Below are 12,988 nucleotides of genomic sequence, written 5' to 3'. Positions count from 1 at the left end.
GAAATGTGAGGTAACTTTTCTGGCCTGTATTAGTCTATGGAAAAAAAACCCCACCCACCAAACCCAAACAATAAAGCTGTTACTGAGGTTTAGCTTCCGAGCTGTCATTCTCAGCCAGTGCTGAGAGCTACCAGCACGTCTTGTGAGGCACAGAGGTAAACGCGGTGTTTCACCAGCTCCTGATGCACACAGAGAGCCTCATCAGCTCTGGGCACGTCCTATGAAAGAGTCTTTGGCTGGAACCTACAATTATCCAGTGCTGCTCTGTGCACCTTGAACAGAAAAATGGAGCTACTTGAAGATAAGTTCCTGCCATCAGTTAGTAGACATGTGCAATCATCTGTTTTGCAACCATCAAAAAAGCAAAAGAATTAGTGGAGCTTCCAGATGAAGGAGGTACCAGCTAACCTCATCACCACAGCAGCTGCAACAAAACCTTCCCAAAAAGAAGGATTGAAATCTCAGTGCTGAGAGAATTAATATGAGAAAGCAATTTTTACTTCTGCAAAAAATGCAAAATTAAGGGTAGTACATAGTACTGCCACAATACTTTTGTAATCTGTTTTTAAGGAATGGTAGCCTATGATCCCTCCATATACACTTGTTGGCAGTCTTTTTCAGTTTCAGGTGGGTACAAGGTACAAATCCAGAGATGTTTATATAGAGCTCTCGAAGTGAGCCCCAAGCTGTCTCCTGTGCCAGAAGCTGGGCTGTACAATTCCTGTGAGGATCTGCAGGCTACTGCAGTGTGTGCACTGGGATAAGCACTGGATAAACTATACCAGACACTTAGAATTTCACATGTACATCCACCTGGCGTGCTTTGTGATTTCCAATAGTAGTGTGGATGCTGTGATAGCAACTCTCCATGTTGAGATCTGTGATTAAAGGCTGCTTTTTGTCAGCCCCGCCCAGGTTGCTTTTGTCAGTTGGAGCAGTTCTCATGTTTGAGCTTTCTCAGCTGGGGTGATTATCTTTGTGTGATTGGAAGAGGTTACTCTGAATCTAGGGAAATGTGAAGGGCTGATGCAGGTAGTGCTCTGGCCTGCTACCTTGCACCTGCAGTTTTGAGGAAGACAGAATTTATTTTTTTTTCTTTAATAATCTGGAAAAAAAAATCCCCAAACCTCATGTTTGGAAATGAAGTCCTGAAATGTGGTGTGAATGTAACAAATACAGGGACATCTGCTTGCTGCTTCTGAGAAGCTATAAGAGGAACCATATACTGCCTTAAAAGAGTAAATGCCAAAACACATGACTTCTCAGGAAGCCCTGCCAGCACCAGTCCAACAGAATATTTCTTGCAGGGAAAAGAAGGGTGCAGTTGCTTACCAGTCTAGCCCAAGCCTTCCTGGCCTCGTCATAAGGTTAAGATTTCCTCACATCAAATGTACTAGTAAAAGGGCTGTGAATTTTTGCTACCTTCAGACAGAGGGCTGCTGCTGTGTTTAACGTGTGCCCCATGATGCCATCTCTGCTTCTGTAGAAGAGGAACACTTGCTAAGACTGTTTTAGGAAGCTGGAGCAGCTTGTGACCCTACGGGCATAAGCACAGTGTCGGGGGCCAGCTGTGACACAGGCAATGCCCACTGGAGCAGGTGATGTGAGCAGCACAGCGATGTCCTCACTGCACGCTCTGGGCATTTTCTCTGAACTGCTGTTGTCTCATCTTCCTGGTGGGAGCTCCCAGTGGCAGTGGGAGCTCCTCAGGAGCTTGGTGTGGATTTCTCATGGGTGCAGGGTGTGTGCTCTCCGGGTCAAGGGTGGGGCTTTGTTCCTGACTCTGCTCTGACACCAAACTAGCAAGGTCACACAGGCCTGACTGCTACTCCTGCAGTCTGGCTTTAGGGGATTGTAAATACGTTGGCTACATGAGCCAGCTGCTGCTGCTACCTTTGCATCATGAGCAACTCTGATGCAATGAGATTAATTTTATGGACAGGCTCTTGCCAATACATCACCATTGGTTTAAATCACTTTTGAGTAAGAGAGTAGATAACCTACATTTAAGGAAAATCTGACAGAGAAGTTAGTTTCCTTCCAATTTATTCTCATACAAATGTATCTACATGGTAAACTTTGTTGTGTAGGGTATGTGGAAAAAAAAAAAGAATCTGGTTGCTTCCTTCCAGACCTATGTCAGTCTGGCTTTTAGTATAGGGGCAGATAATTTTCTGAGGAGCATCTAATCATACTTAATATTCTTCAGTGTAACCTATCTTTTTTTCCTTATCTGTTATGGGGCAGAAAACAGCCACTCATTCACATTAATGAGTTTTAGCTAGCTAAATCGACACTATAACACAATAGGCCTTTTATTAAAATAGGAAAATTTTTTTAAAGTGCATGGATCTTCTGCATAGTTTTTTCTTACTTTAAGCATTGAAAAGTTGGTTTTTACTGTAACTTGGTGCCACCTAGAAGAAAACATGTAATGGAATAATTTAATTTTTCAAAATAAATGCCATTATTTATTTAGTAAGTTTTGAGTGGTCCCATTTCACTCCTTTTCTCTGTAAATATGAGAATTTGAGCATTCATTTAACAAACATGAATGTTTCTGAAATTGATGGTCATCCGGGCTCCACTTTTAGTGTGGGAAAAACTACAGTAATTTCTCATGTCCCAGTGTGGTAACTGTTGTCAAAACAGACTGCCCATGGGAAATCCTTTCACAAAGCTTGGTATAAAAATCTGTTTTCTCTGGATTAAATGCTGCCCTCCACTGAAGACTTGTTCAGACTTCAGGGCTGATGGCTGATACCCTCTAAAATTCAGTACTTTGTGCTGTGGAAAATAATACTCATTGTTCTAACACAATAATTACAGTCAGCTGTAATAACACGGTAGAGATGGAAGTAGCTTTAATTTCCAGTTGAGAAGTTCATTTAAATTAGTAAAGCAGAGCAGATGGATTAGACTATCAATCATTGTTAAATGGTTGAGGTAGACACAGAAATGCACTTTTTGACAAAACAAACTGTTCCTAACCCAGAGACAAGTCTGATGGAAACCTTCAGGGAGAGGCTGTTTGGTCAAGCAGTCCCTTTCCTGCCAGAGTGTGGTTTTGATGCTGACAGGGGAGGTAGGAGAGAGGTTCATCTTCCTGGTTCTGAGTGGAGTAATGGAAACTCCTCTGAAGCAGATGGAAGGTCTGGACCTGGGAACTGGGCTTCCCTTTTCAAACACAGGCATTCCTCTCCTCTGCTGCCTGCTTGGGCAACAGGCAGAAAAACTAACAGGCAATTCAGTAAACACCAGAGACACAAAAGTTGTCATGAAACAGACTGAAATAGTTTAATATGTTAGCAGATCCCTTTTTGCTCATACATAAAGCCTGAAGGAATCCAGACTGTATTAATGTTCAGGAATGCTCCCCACCCCAGTCCACCCCAGGGGGCTTGGAGGGAAGCTCAGGAGTAAATGCTTAAAGGGCTCTTTGGCACATAATGCAAAACCTGGTTTGAGTGCTCTTAACAATCTCTATATTGGACTCGCCTATCATCAAGCAGAAATTCAATTATTGCCCATGCTTTTTAATTCCTAGGGATAGACAAAATATATTAAAATATATTTATTTGAGTTGCATCCCTTAGGAAGCATTCAGAAACATCAACCTTTTGCATGCAGCATCCTCTTGAATAAGAGTTTGGTTTCAAAAATGTTGCTGAGGAGCAAAAGAAAGTTAACTTACTGCACTTTGACAACTGCAGTGGAGGTAGCCTGTGAGTATCCTGTGAGTATTCAGGAAGGCATGCTCCAGTAAGGAGCAGTGGTGAAAGGGGTGCTGACACTCCACAGTTACTTTAGTCTGACTGGCTTCTGCTTTCCACCACACTGCTACAAAGAGGCATGTGGAAGAGTGGCTGTGCCTCTGCTTCCTCCACAAGTCAGGTTATGGTCTTCCTTCTGTGGCACAATACCTACCCAGCAAAGTTTGCATGAAAAAAACCCCATATATATATTTTTCTCATCCTCATCAAGCTACAAGCTACTTTGATCGTTAAAATGTAGTTTTTAGCCCAGTCTTAAGGGTTCTCTGATTGGAAAAGTAAGATTGTGCAGCAGAATGTCAATTCCAATAAAGTATACATTTTATATGATAAAAACTATTACAATCTAGAGTTCAGTTGGATGTGTCTGTACATCACAGAGGAAAGACTTCTGTAAATAAATTGTTTTTACATCTGAGAAGTAGGGCTGCAAGGTATTACCAGACCAGACAAAAAAAAAGGATGGCTTTCCCTTTTTCTCGAAAATGATCATGTCTGAAAGAATGTGTGCTGAAATTGGAGTTGGCAGGAAGGCAGACAAGTATTTAAGTAACTTGCCAAGGTTCTGCTAAATGTGTAAGGACACAGGTGTCAGGTCAGTTCCTCTTCATGGTTTTATGGCAGAATGTTAAGATTACATGTGTGTTGTATACCATTGGCAATTACATTTTTCCAGCCTAATTAATTGTTATGTTCCATATGTTCCAGTCTTGTGGCTAATTCAATATGTTTTACATTAATCATGTTTTTCTCCTCCTACTGCATACATATAAATCAAAGTAGTTTCTAATATGAAGTCCATCACACTTTCTATAGTGCAGGTTTTTGAGTACTGCAGCATTTTTTTCTGCTTATTTGTCCTAGAGGAGCTGGTGACTAGTTAAAATTGAAACGGAAATAAATTAGTTGTATTTGGAATGGAACATCTGGAGTTACAAGATGTTTTGGATATCACATAAATGAGGGGTCACCTTGACTATTGTTAATAAGTTCAGACTGGGAACATTTCAGTGACAAAGAAAATGAGACAGAATGAAAGTGCAAAAATTAAGCAGGAGTAATTTTCACTCCTAAAGGGTACTTTAAAATACCATGTTTCACCCACAGACGATCAGCTCACTGAAGTCTGTGTCAGTGGCCAAAAGTAAAGGAATAACTGAAGTACAACAGAGTTCAGGGAAGGAAAAATGTAATGGAAGAAAAATCCTCAACATTTTTCTGGAATAGTAGGTGGGGTAAGGCTTGTGGAAGAGCTAATGTATTTTATTGGATTGACAGATACAGAAGGAATTTAACTGTTAGTCTTTAATAATGCAGGTTCTTCAGTTCTGAAATAGAAGTGTCAATCTTCATCCTTAGACCTTAATAACTACAACACTACTACTGTAACAAGTATCTGGTGTCATTATAGTGTTTTAATTAATTTCTCTTGGAAAGGTCATAAATAAAAAGCTGATAATGGAATGAATAGCTTTGTTCTTTTAATTTCTTTAAAGATCTAGAACTCAGCTAGTTAAACTTCACTTTCCAATTTCATATGCCTCCCATCTTCTACAAATTAGTTTTAATGTTGATGTTATAATTACATTTGATACTCATCATCATTACATATAGATTTCTTTGATTGCACTCTTTTGCCACTCATACTGGTGTTCAGGAGCTTCTGCACCAACTTCCTATGAGTTCTTTTGCCCTTCAACTGAAGCACATTACTATCCTCAAAAGAAAGGTGGTACTTCTAAATATAGAAACCTAATTTAGATTCTGCTGTGACAACTAGGGGTCCATTTCTTGTTCATTACAATGATGAGGTATTTATTGCTGAAGTCCATTGATAATGTTACTTAGGTCATCGTTTAACTCGAAGGCAGACAAATAGTTGCCAGTACGGGGGTTTCTTCTGTTACTAAAACTACTGTTAGAGCCACTTAGTGCAAAGCATCTTTACTGCTGCTGAAATAGACTCAAACCTGTGGATGTATTTTTCCTTATCCCCTTTCTTTTCAGGACTAGTAATCTTACAGAGAAAGTCAGGTATAACTCAGTTATAGAGAAAGCTAGAGGGTTTCAGAGGCTGAATAATGACTGAGAGAGAGAAATGAAGCATTTCTCAGCAGGTATGTCAGAATGATTTCGTCATATGGGGAGGTAGTACTAAAAGTTCTCAAAAATTTCTTAGCTCTTATATTCGTTGGAAAACATCACACTTACTTTTTTTTCTGTACCAGAATAGGTTGGGGGGGTGGTGGGGCACAGAAAGGTTATGGTTTTTGCTTTTTATAGGCCAAATGGCTATGTGATTCACAGCTGGGATTTTTGACCAGAAATGGGGTCATTTATTTTATAGATTCTCCTGAAGTAATTCAATGTGCAGTGTTACAGCACTATGAAACGGGGGGGGGAGGGGGTGGAGGGAGGAAATGTCCTAGAGATTTAGTGCTTGCCCTATTGTCTAGCTCCATTTGTGAGTCTTGGTCTGAAATAGCTCTCATTCAGAGAAAAATAAAAACCTGTCAGTGAGAGTTACTCTTCTGTTCCCTCAGTACCTTATGTAAAGCTTGTTCTTGTTATTTTCAGGTTGAGGAAGAGAGTAAAGTTCTTAAAAAGGTTTTACAGGTATGAGACTATAAAGACCAAAAGGAGGCTTTGTTTTTAAACTTCCATCCATTGCTTATGTCTTTAAGCACAACTTGAGGATATCTTAAATAGGAGTAAACCCCCCACCAAACTTTTGGATACTTCTAGATTTGAAGCTGTCATCTGATTTACTGATAGTTTTATATCAGTTATGCATGGCTAATTGGGCCAAAAAAAGGGAGTAATTTAATTTAAATAGTAAAATGAAATACTGTTACAAAAAAATGAGCATGATTAGGAGAATTATTAAGAAAAATTAATTACTATATCAAGTTGAAAGGCAAAAAAAAAGACCCATGTTCTCATCATCACATATGTAGTGTCTTGCAAGTGGCAAAAGTACTGGGAAGTGACACAAGCCAGGAAAGAGAGGATGGTGTTGAGCAGAACAGTGCATGAGGAGAGTGCCTGGATGGTTTCTGCTTCAACACTGTTGAGAGCAGGTAGTACATATAGAAATAAAATGCTTCTCCTTCCAGTCTATTTTGGGTGGGGGGGTCCCAGAAGGAAACCTGTTTTGAATGATGGAGAGAGGGGAATGAGGTAGAGAGATGCTTAATCCCTCTTAGTACTCAAGCATTTTACAGAGCAAAGCAGTTTTTTCCACATCAGTTGGCTGGTTGGTTTTGTGGCCCAGGTACAAAAGAAGCAGTAAGTTGTCTTTGTAAAAAACCAGAGGAATGTTGCCTGGGGTTTCTAGGTGTGTTTCCAGCTTCCAAGGGGGATGTGCAGTGGTAGTACACAGAGCTTGCTATTCTTGTTAATCTATTGCCAGCTGTTTTGTGTATTCATTCTTTCTCACCCTCCTGGTGGTTCTTTCCCTGCCCCTGTGCCTTCTCCTCTGCTTTTGGCTCCCTTTTTCTTTAGTGCTGGGTGCCAGCAATGGGAAGCACTTTTTGTCCTGATCTCTAAGGCCACAACCCTCAGTAGTCAGGAACAGTGATTGTCAGGAAAGGAAACAGCACCTTGCTTGCAAGCATTTCTCAGTCAGACATCTGTAAACCTTTTTTTTTTTTTTTAATTTTTTTTTTGAGGCCTCTAACTGTGCCAAATTTTGGATAGTTTTCCTTGGGAATAACCAAAGCAGACACCTCTGACACATCCAGTTTGTTCTAAAGCACTGAGCTTATAGCAGAGGTCAGCAAAGCCAGCACAGCACCCTCTCCCGAGGGGTTGGGAAGCAAATCTTGTTTCTTGAGGACCAGTGACAAGTGTTTGATTTGAATGTAATTTATAGACAGCATTTGAACTTGAGTATGAGACTGGTTCCTGCTGCTACCCACAGCTGATCTAAATGAAGGGCTGAAATTCTTTTAGACAAAAGGTTTCAAAAGCCAAGCAGCTGATAGGTAGTTGCTGTGTAACTGGTGAGTATATCAAGGGAGTTTAGTGTGTGTCCTTTTTAAAGGCAAGGACTTGAAACAAAGGAGAGTTAATAATCTAGGGAACAGTGGAGGAAACCTGAAAAATGGCAGATTTAATAAAGATGACTAAATATAGTATGCATGAAATTACTAGTATGGTTCATAAGTGAAGAGGAAAAAAAGCCAGAAAAGCAGGGAGGCTCAAGATGCAATTGGCAATGAGGCTGGAACTTAAACCAGATCCAAGAATTAAGGAAAGGCTGAGGAATTGCAGATTTCTTGGTGGGACTTTTGATGTTGCTGAATGGGAAGATAAAGAGGAATGAGAAAGCTGAGAAAGATCCTGAAGGGATTTGAGTGGGAGTGGGAAGGAAAGACTCCATCATTAGCCTTCATGATAGGGTAAACAACAGTAAATTTTCTCCCGTGGTGGATTACAGACGTGCATACCATCCCAGAGTAGATGCTCTGACAATCCTGAGTGGAAGTACGGTACCTGGTGGAGAGACCACTGAGGAGATAACTCTTATGGAGAGGCTCTAATCCCAAGTTACCTAGAAAAACTGCCTTTAGAGAAGGTGGCTGGTGCAGTGGCTGGGAATTTCAGTGTAAGGAAAAGCTTTGACCAACAATGAAACCTCCATTCAGACCTCGGTTTTTAGGAGAGAGCTGTTGGGTAAATGTTTTCTTCTTGGCACATGGAAAAGTGACAGTGGGTAGAAGACTAATACCAGCTGAGAAGGAAAAGAGCTCCAAGATTAAGGAAAATGATAGTCAGGCGTTGCAGCTAGGGAAAAATTTCCACTGGTATGTGATTACTAAGAAATAACTGAAATGTTGAGAGTCTGGACAACAAAATGGAGAAATCTGAGCTTCTCATAGAGGTCAGGATATAAAACATCCAAGTATCAGAAGGGTGGTATAATGCTCTTACTAACTGGACTAGAGGTGTTTAAAAGGCTTCGTGCTGTTCAGAAATAACTGAACAAAAGGAGAAGTTGTGCAGTAGTAATTATACAGTGGACTAGAAAAAATGCTTTGGTGTAAAAAGGTCAGACTGAAATCAGTTTGGCTGAAAATCGCTTTGGAAAAAGATGACAGAAGGAGCAAAGAATCTGTGTTAGCCCCAGGGTTAGACTCGAATAGGGTAGGGATCTTTGTAGTGTTGTTAGATAAATACTGCCTTGTTATCAGGTGGTTTACTTTCCCAGGTAGAGATAAGAGAAGAAGTGATAGGGCCAAGGTACTCCTGGATTTGACTGCTGGCAAGTTTCTTCCTCAAACTAGTCACTGAACCAACAGGAAGACAGTGTTACTTTAGCCTTCACTTTGAAAAGCAATAAGGATATTCTAGAAAATAATTTTCGACTGAGGATTCAGTTTCACTTTACGCTTTATCATCTGCTGGAAGAGCTGGCTTCCCTCTCTCTGCCCCTGTCTAGCTGATCCGAGCAGTCACGCAGCCAAGGCATGAGTTACATCAGCAAGGTGACTCCAGTGGCAATGAGTCACTCGGATGGGGGGTGAGTTCCAATGGATCAGGCTGCCAGAGAGCTGGAGCCACTGCTTGGGGCTGGTGAGGCAGTCAGGCATTCCCAGTCAGTGGCAGCTTACAGTTCAACAGATTAAGTGGAACGTCAAATTGCATCCTTAGTAATCATGGGTTGGTTCAGTTTGAAATATGTGGAAAAAAATACAGAGAAGTTGGTTCGGAAATCTAGGTTTTGAACCTTAGGGGCAAATTTAAATAAGCAAAACTGGTCACAGGTGTAAGGAACCTCAGGACTCAGTTTCTGGAAGTTACAGATACATAAAGCTTGCCTGGAAACTGAATTCTCAGTAAAGAGTTATCCTGGTCTGCAGTTCAAAATGGAGGAATAGTCAGCCTGAGAATATATACTAAGACTAATGCAGAAATCCTGCAAGCAATGGAGGGGGGGAGGAGGGCAGGACAACTTAATTCAGGTTTGTTTCTAAAAATTAAACTTGATCTTGCAAATGATGTGAAAGCAAATAAAAATAAGGTTTTGTATGGTGAGAAGGATAGAGAATAACAATAATACAGAACTAAAACATTAAATATTTTTGCCTTAATTTTCAGTAAGGATAATGATAAATAGAGGAGAATACTAGATGTAGGAGAATAAGAGAGTGGAAATTACTACAACCAGAGGGAACTTAAGGATCATAAAATACTCAGAGACCAAGAGAAATTTCCATCTCACAATTAGGAAAAAATTAGTGCTGATTGTAACTATTTTAGCTAATTTTTCCTTCAGGGTAATACCAATCATTGGAGAAAGCAGTGCCAACATGAAGAAGGGGAAAGGAAGAATTAGGCAAGCAATTAAAAACCTGTCAGTCTGTCCTCACAATATATAAAACTTTGGAAGGCATTGCGGGGTGTGGGTGAGGGGCAGTCAAGGATTTGGGAGATTAAAGAAAATAAACTACAATATACCTACTTCAGAGAATGAATTTTACTGACCCTATACTTGTCTTTGGGGAAAATTAATCTTCTAGACAAGGAAGGCCATTCTATGGCATTCAGGTCAGGCATGATCTGCCAGAACCATTCCCAAGGTCTGCAGGTAAATCTTCCTGTTCAGCTCTGTCGGTGGGAATATGCAGGCTGGGATTAGTGCAGGCAGGGAAAGCTGGTACCTCCCAGCTCTCAAGAGTGCTGGAACACTGCTGCCAGGGAGCAAGGTCTCGAGACTCTTTTTGCATTGCAGCCCCCGCCCCCCGATCAATGGTTTGTTGCTGTTGAGAGAAGCCATGAAGTAGGTGATGTTGGGCAGAAAGGTACATGGCATAATAAAAGCAGACTTAAATATATTTTTAATTTGGGTATGTGTTTCTAAATGCTGTTTTATTTGGGAGGGGTAAGTGACTCTGCAGATACTCTAGAATCATAAGGCTGAAAAAGACCTTGAGATCATCTAATCTAAATTAAGGCAGTTAAAACTTGTTGTGTCTGCTGTAGAGATTAAGGAATTATTCCTTGCAGCATCCTGTTTTCACAGCTGGAGACACACCCAGCTGTTTTCCCCTCCCAGTCTCTTCAGTCTGTGTTCATCTATGGTATTTTCCAAAACTATGCTCATTTTATTGTACATACCTATCTTGAAGAGCAATATCCAGAACTCTGCTCACTTTATAGTACTATAATTCAGGATTTATGAATGCTGAACACAGGTTGTACAAACATTCATATATCCCAGTATTGTGTTTATATTTTTACAGCATGATACACTTACCTCAGTCCATAAATTGAACCTAACCTCTCTTTTTCTATGGAATTCCTCCTTAGCCACTCAGTATTTTTGGTGTTGACTTCTGCCTACGTGCAGTGTTTTGCATATCATCTTTTTTCTCAGACCCCTTGTCCAGTTTGCCTTTTTGTCCTCTAATATAATTTGCAGTCCCATCAAGCTGGTTGGTTGTCAATTTAATAAATGTAGTCTCTGTTCCATGATCTGGGTCACTAATAAACATAGTGAGTAAGACCAGATTCAGTGTAGGTGACTTTGGGAACTGCATTCTACATACATATTTTGGCAAATAGTGGTGATTTCTGAATGTTCGGGGGATTTTTTTTGTTTATGCCTTCTTTTTTCTTGATATGCCTCTACATTAGTTTCATTTGGGTCTAATGTATTTAGCTTGCGCACATGAGTATCATAAGAGGCAGAGTGTCAGAATATAGATCTGCTTCTTAAGCCTGCTCTTCTATTTGGCAAGGAAATTTGCTTTGACATGCTGTATTATTTTTGATTTAATGCTGCCTTTTACTCATAGTCTTGTATTCTTTAAAGTCTTTACAAATAGACTGGTTGTAGCTACTGTGTGTTTCCTCCCTCTGCCCTTAATCCTGGTCTACTCTTACCATGAAATGCTGTATCATGGACCCACTTGAATAAGAACTTTGGTTGTCTTTGTCGTGAGGCAAGAAAATATAATTAATATCATTCATCTTGACTTTTGTAATGCATTCCACAGTATGTCAAGTAAGGAACAATCAGAGGAAGACTATGATTAATAGAGTGAACAGTAAATTAGGTAGGAATGAGTTTATAAGATGTTGGCTATGTGGTGTTGAAATAGGTGGAGCATTGCAGTGGTGAAATAGTTCTGTCTGCCAATAGTTGTTAGTACATTTTGGGAGTGACTTGCTTTGTGTTTTTGCTTAAATGTTTGGACTAATTGATTAAATTTGATTAAACCAGTAGACGGTGCAGAATAGGAGAAGCCCTTAACACAGAGGATGAGGGTTTTTTATGCAACTAAAATTGAATGTCCTTGAGAAACAAAGTAATAAAAATGGAACAAAACGTCACTGCATAAAACAGAAAGTGGTGGATTTAGGAGCAGATGGCAAATGTAGACAAGAGCTTATCCAGCGGAAGCACTGGCAAGGAGAAGGTTTGAGCCTTCTGGCCAGTCAGAGGAGGACTGTGAACCTGCTGGGTGATGTCGAGCTGATTGCAGGTGTGACTCTGAGATGTGTGAGAACAGAGGCATGCTTGTGTCCCCCTAGAGCTGCCCCTGAGAGCCCTTTTGCACTAACAGACGTAATTCTGCTCAGCCATGCTGGAGAAAGATAATTTGAAGCCAAACAGGATACAGGGCAGGACAATGAGGATAACCAGAGCATAGAATACAATCTAACATGAGAGACTACGTGGAAGTAGAAAATGTAGGTTAGTGACGCTGCCTACACATTAGTATGGGAGGAATGAGGGAATGTAATCACTGCTATAAATAGATCCTGGAGATAAATACTGTCTGATACACTATACAAATGGATCCAGAAGATCCCAAATTCACAATACAGACCTGAGACATAACTTGGAAAAAAATGCAGAAGAATACATTGCTTCTTTCTAAAATACCAGTAAGTTTGAACTTAGAAAAGCATTTCACTTTTAGTAGGAAACTTCTAAGTGAGACATGTTTGTGTGACCTTTCAGAGACCCTAGAGAAAGGAGATGAACAAGATCTGGATCATTTTGATTTTATCTTTAAACTCACAGCTGTCACAGTTTGAAGATGAGTGAATTTATAAAAAGCGGAAAACTTGTTATCTCAGAGAGAAATACTTTGAACACCATCTGTCCTGTGTTTTCCTGAATGGAAAAAAAAGTGTTTGTCCATCAAGGTTGCTATTGGACAAGCATGTAGGGCAGATGTGAGAATCTAAAAATAGCATTG

The 12,988-nt window shown here is 40.2% G+C and overlaps 1 protein-coding gene across 3 annotated transcripts in view; it reads left to right on the top strand.

The window, feature by feature from the left end:
- The window catches only part of JMJD1C (jumonji domain containing 1C), a 158,834-nt gene that overhangs the window by 76,478 nt on the left and 69,368 nt on the right, over positions 1-12,988 (top strand). The window lies entirely within an intron of this gene.

The sequence above is a fragment of the Corvus cornix genome, chromosome 6 (genome assembly GCF_000738735.6).
Source record: "Corvus cornix cornix isolate S_Up_H32 chromosome 6, ASM73873v5, whole genome shotgun sequence".
Classification (NCBI taxonomy): domain Eukaryota; kingdom Metazoa; phylum Chordata; class Aves; order Passeriformes; family Corvidae; genus Corvus; species Corvus cornix.
This window is presented reverse-complemented; position numbering and strand designations above follow the sequence as displayed.